Here is a 6,645-nt window from a genome sequence, read left to right as displayed (position 1 = left end):
CACCAGGAAGTAACAGAGCTCATATGAAAAGTCAGATTCTTAAACATGAATTTAAGACAAGAAGGAGTTTCCTTCTTCTAGCCTAGTGGAAAGGGGACTGACGCTGAGCAGTTTGTGACTACAGGAAGATTGAAATCATAGCAGGCCCAGAAAATGATGTCAAAGTCTTGTTCACTGGTATTAAAAATACTGTATATTGGAGCCAGGGATGTAGCTCAGTGGTGCCTCTGCCTGTCTCACAAGGTTCTGAGTTCAATATCTAGTACTGCCAAAAAAAAAAAAAAATCTCATGCCTGGATAAACTAATGTCAGCCCACCAAGTGATAGATGATTTGTAAAATAAATTATGAAGTTGGGCAGGGGGGAACCCATCTTCCCAAATATTACATAAATAAATAGTACAACCAAACTAAAACTTATATAATTATTTGAATATGAATGTATATACCTACCAATTAATCAGCATGGAGTACAGATATTAAAAAATAATATCATATACACCATGTTAATAAGTAACTAATCTTCCCTAAGTGTAAATACAAGCCAGGTATCCAGAGAGTTAACCTTTTAAGTACAGCAAAGCAGAGTGGTTGGAGAGCCTTATCAGGTGTAACTGGACACTGACAGTCAGCTAACTCAAGAGTCCTCCAAAGCAGGATCCATGAACTGGTGCTGGCTCACAAACTACTTCCAGTGTGAAATAAGATGATTAAAACAACTGAAAGTGTTTAGAGACATTTAAAGCAACTTAACTTTTTTTAAAAACCCACACATATGATCAGTGGGCTCATTTGCTGATGCCGGTCTAGACCAGTTAAATTATTGTAGAACTTTTGAGTTAAGAAGCGTATAGCATGAGCTGCAAAAAGTTTTGTGCAAACAGAACCACATACTGGTTTATGATGAATTAGAAATTTTAAACAATTAATAAATGATCTTTCATCAAAACTAACTTGAGAAGCACTGATCTAGAAGACGAAATGTCCTAGGCATCAGTGCAACACTTTTTCTCCATCTTAGAATCAATTTTTAATCACCAGCTACCTCTTTCATGCTGGATCTCATTATGTACATGCAAACCCCAACAGGCTCGGGTGTAGAGCCACCCAAGGACCAGAATGCAGGACCCATAAGCTGAGAATCTATCGGTTGGCAGTGTGTTCAAGACTGCGGGACATCTTCCAGGAAGCGGGGACAGTGCAGCCCCGGAGCACCCCTGTCCTCTGTTCTCACTGAGGAGTCAAGCCCAATTTCTGCCAATTCTTTTTTCTACATGGTTATCCTTGTTTATTGGGGTCTCTTTAATGTATGCTTTTTTCCTCCAATTTAACAGCACAGGTGGAAATATACACGATGAATAAATATATAGTCCTACAAAAATCATTGTCAAGAAATATGGGACTACCAGCCAATTCTTTAATTTGTCCCAATTAAGAAAAGTGTGATAATTCTTCAGCCCCAGTGGAAGTCGCACTGGGAGGAAGTGAAGAGACCCCTTAACCCCTTGACTGCCCTGCATTTTTAGGAAATGTCTTTATCAAGTGATCTACTAGAAATATTTCCTTTTAAGCACATTAAGGATTTAGTTTCTCCTAAGTTATTTTGCGAATGTTCACTATCTTCTTGTGATATATTTAGTCATCACTTTTACTCCAAAGCATGAACCCTTTAAAATCAATATGGATGTTCTTGGGCCGGGGATTTAGCTCAGTGGTACAAATTGCCTCACAAGCACAAGGTCCTGAGTTCAATCCCCAGTACCAAAATAAAATAAAATAAAATAAATATGGATGTTCTCTTTTTTACCTAAACACCTGTCACAGTCTCAGAAGTTATATCAGGCTTCTTCCTGATTAAAATTGATGTTTTAATTTTCAAAAGCATTCAATTCTAGCTTCTTATCATCCACCCTATAATTCCATCAATCTCCCTACATTTCTGTGGCACTAAGAAAGGGGCTTTGTTCACAGGTGCTCCTAAATCACTCAATCACTATGTATCCGATGCAGTCTACGGCCAGCATTCATTTAACATTTATCAAGCAATTATGCATCTGTCAGGCACTGAGCAATGTGCTTAGTGTAAAATAAAACGGGCTTCTGTGAATTGTTTTGGGTCTAAATAATAGATGAGTATTATAATTCTCATCAAAATTAAAATAGAAACCAACCCTAAGAAAGGATTATACTTCTTGTTAGAATACCAAGTTGCTACCTACTTTACAGTTATCATGGTTGAAACAATGGAAAGCATAAAAGACCAAACATGTAGTTATGTGTGGGTACAAGAATGACCTCAGGGGAACTGATGGCAGTGAAGATGCGAGAACACCAGGACCAACTCTCAGTCATTGCTAAAACCCACCAACACCTCCCCTCACACCGTCTTATCCAGAGCAAATAGTCTTCAAGTTATTGTTTCTAGAAAACATATCAATCACCCCAAACCCAGCATTATGAAAATAGTCATTTTATTTATCCTTTTTTATCCTCACAAATTCTGTTCATACCACAGGGACAGATGGCACCTGCCCCTTGCCCTGTGGGACCTCAGCTAGGAAGACTCAAGGGTGTATATATTAAAGCCCTGTCTCTAGAATAGCATGTTGGAGGAAATAACATTTCAACCACCTATGGGAAACAGATTCTTTTTTCTTTTTTAAGCAACAACTAACAAACCAGTATTTAATTTGGTATGTAAATAATTTAAAAATCAAATGGAAGCAGTCTCTAAAGTAAGATAATTCATGGCAAAATACCATGAATTCAAGCTCTACTACTGGAAATATTTTTCAACATGAATAACCTAAAATGTACCTAGAAAGATAAAATAAGGATATAAATTAGCCAAGTATTAAGATTTTAGTGAGTCCTTAAAATTATTTTTAAGAACTGTAGAACTCATTCATGAGATGCAGAAATGGATTAATGAGGGCTGGGGATTTAGCTCAGTGGTTCGGTGATCTGCCTAGCAAGCAGGCAAGCAGAGGACCTGAGTTCAACCCCCGGTACCAAAAAAAAAAAAAAAAAAAAAAAAAAAAAAAAAAAAAAAAAATTAACTACAAATCTCTTTTAAATTCTTTCATACATGACCTTATTAGAAGCAATGTATTTGCATTCACTAGCAAAATTCATGGCAATGAAGTATTTTTGAAGTATATTTTATGGAAATAAATCCTTTATAGACTAAATAATCCATAAGTAACAGTATTATAAATAGTGCCCCTTTGAGAACACAGGCTGGTCGCACTTTTGCACACCTCCAAGGTGAGTCAAGGTATGAAACAGGGATGCAAGCAACTTACAGAATTTACTACAAGAAGCATTTCTACTTGATCCTCATTAGTCACAGAGTCTGCATCTGCAAATTTGCCTACTTGCTAAAATATATTTGTGATTCCGTGATCAGTACCTATAGTATGTGCCAGTCACTCACCGACACACAGAGCAGCAAAATACTTAATGGGCCCTGAACATGCTGGGGTGGAAGAGGTGGGGCCTCTCAGGCTCTGGCTGAAAGGCTGTCTGTCCAGTCCTTAGTACTGCATGTTTCACATTCTTGTGCTTTTAGGTTGGTGATCTGACTGTTGAACATGGCCTCTAGGCGTGGTGCTGCAACGCTGACCTGTGCTTCTAAGTGTAAGAAGTCTGTCAGGAAGCTCACAGAGAACACAGATGTTACAGCAGCTTCACTCAGGCTTGGGTTATAACGTTGGCCTTGAGTTCAATGTTAATGAATGAACAATATGTATAAGTAAGGCATTTTACGCAGAAACAATACCAGGTTACATATAAATTGGTGGCCAGAGGTTCATAAAAACCTAATTCTGTATTTCCTCTACCAGCAATAGTTCTAGGCTCACAACGTTGTTCGAAGTGACTGTATGGACTTTCCGTGGATTCAGAGAATTGGCTACAATTCTGTCTGAAAGACTCCCCGGGTCATCTTCCTCAGCTCAGCTGATTTTGGAGGCCCCACTGATATAAGGTTCTACACCACACCACAGCACAGCAGGAGGCTGTCCTGGGGGCCACCAGACCCACCGAAGACCTTGAGGACCTTGAGGACAGAGCACAGGGAAGATTTCTTGCAGGAGTGGATGCTGAAAGCCAGTGAGATTTGAGGGGACCCACAGCACAACTTAAGTCTTTCCCAACCAACACAGCCATTAGATATCTGCTCCTGAGACAGCGCTCCACAATTGCACATAAGATCATTTGAAAAACAAACAAGAGACATGTGGGTACTTTGGTAACACACACACACACACACACACACACACACAGGCACTTCCCCTCCACTTCAGGGACTTTGAAATGTGGAAAACAGAACTTATCTCAAAATATTTCATAAACCTTAAATGAAAGTATTGGAGTCATAGTGTCACATAAAGATTATGTTCTACTACAACAATTTAATCATAATGCATCAACAAGAAACTTGACTTGATTATTGTGAGGTATGTGTGTAAAACTTGAGCTTTCTGAAATTAAACTTGTTCTAATAAAATCCCATTAATTTGAAATACACTCCTTTCTTTCCTTCTGTTCTTTTACATGACTAATTACTACCCTTAAATATAGAAAATTTAGCCTCATCACCTGCGGTTGTTTTCATTGATTGTATATGCCACATCCATAACAAGAATGTATCCAAAATTAGCCAGTTTTTCTGCAAATAAAATGCTCTATCTTTAAAAAAATGATAACTATAAAAGATATCCTGCAGATAAAGGAAAAACAAATGTTTTAACTAACTGTAAATCCCTTCCTTTCCCTCTTTAAAAAAAACTGCAATAAAGTATAATTATATTCTCAACTTCAAAAAGTCACCTAAACAATGAATCACATCTGTTACACAGTTAAAATAAGCAGGCTGTTTTTAAAAAATAAGTAGAAATTCTTTATTGAGGCTTCACTACATAATTCAAACTTAACCCTGCACAACAATAGATTTGATGTAACCAGCAGAAAGTGTCCTGCTGGGAAGGGCAAAGGAGAGGGAGGACATCAACTGCTTTTGAAACACTAAACCCATACGGTGGGATATTTTCCAGCAATAAGAGGGGGAAAAGTGCAGTACTAACAGTGGTATCACATGAATGAATTTTCAAAATACCATGGCTGGGTCTTTTACTAAGTGATTACACAAAAGATTATATTTTGTGCGATTCCATTTATATGAAATGTCCAGGTTTGCCAAAGCTACAAAGAAAGTAGATCAGTGGATACCAAGGGTTGGGCAGGACTAACAGGGAAGAGGTGTATGTGTGTTAGATACAGGTGATGGTTGTAGGTCATAGTGATTATGCTTTTAAAACACTGAATTGTAGTTTGTTTTTGTTTTTTGGGTTTTTTGGTACTGGGAATTAAACTCAGGACCTCTCGCTTGCCAGGGAGACAGCAGGCAAATCTACTGAATTGCAGGTTTTTTTTGTAACAGTACATTTTATGTAATATGAATTCTTCCTCAAAAGAATTAAATCAATAGGTGCGCACACAGGATGGTTATACTAATAATGTAATTACAAAGGCAGAAGAAAACAGGTGTTAGTGAGGACATAGAGAAATAGAACACATACTCTGCTGCTGGTGAGAATGTCAAATGGTGAGAAAACAGTTTCGTAGCTCCAAAAAACAACAAAAAAGAGTTAAATATAGAGTTTTTCCTATAACTCTGAGTAGTTGCCTGAGAGATGAAAATATATCTACAAAGAAACCCGTACACATGTTTATAGTAGCACTACTTGTAATAGCCAAAAGTTGGGAAAAATCCAAATGTCCACTAAGGGATGGATAAACAAAGTATTTATACAATGGCATATTATTTAGCCATAAAAAGAACGAAATACTGATACATGCGATCACATGGGTGCACTGTGAAAGTATTTTAAGTGAACCAAACTAGTCACAAAGAATCACAGCCGTCATGCTTCCATTTACACGGAATGTAGTAGGCAAACCTATAGAGAGACAGCAGACAGCTTACCGCACAGGAGTTGCTCAATGTGTTGTCCGGAAGCTGGAGGGCGGGGTAATGGGATGGGTCATTTTCAAGGGAGAGAGGCTGTAACACAAATGTCCTGACTTTGTGAACGGTGCCATTCTGTGAATATACTAAACCACTGAATAGTATAATGCAGTTCAGGCTGCACTTGAACTCACTAGGCAGCCCAGGCTGGCCTCAAATTCTCAGTGATCCTTCTGCCTCCTAAATGCTGGGATTGCATGCGTACTATTTATCTGTTAGAGGAAAATAAGACATCTAATCAGAATTTCTAAAAGCACTACAGTCTGTCCTTCCCCATCCCCTACCCCTGGTGGGACCACTGGGGAGTTTGGGGCCACAGCTGCGAGAGGTCAAGGAATCAGTACAGCTGACGGTTCTCCTGGTCGCTGAGACAGCGCCCACCTTGTCCCGCGAGGTGCCCCGCAGGCTGAGACTCGGGGTGCTTGCACGTGTGAGTGGGGCCGCCCGCCCGTGGCTGGGTCCCAGACGGCACCCAAGCGGGGAGAGCCGGGACCAGGGCCGCAGTCAGGGAGCCACGATGGGGCTTCTGGCGCCTCCTCCGCCTTCCTAGGGCACAAGCGGCCTGCAGGGGCGCTCGCAGGTGGGGGGCCCAGGAGAGGCGCCCCGACCGGGTTC

The sequence above is a fragment of the Fukomys damarensis genome, unplaced genomic scaffold, assembly GCF_012274545.1.
Source record: "Fukomys damarensis isolate Sample0158 unplaced genomic scaffold, DMR_v1.0_HiC HiC_scaffold_14, whole genome shotgun sequence".
Classification (NCBI taxonomy): Eukaryota; Metazoa; Chordata; class Mammalia; order Rodentia; family Bathyergidae; genus Fukomys; species Fukomys damarensis.
The sequence above is the reverse complement of the archived record's forward strand: the minus strand, read 5'-3'. Positions refer to the sequence as shown.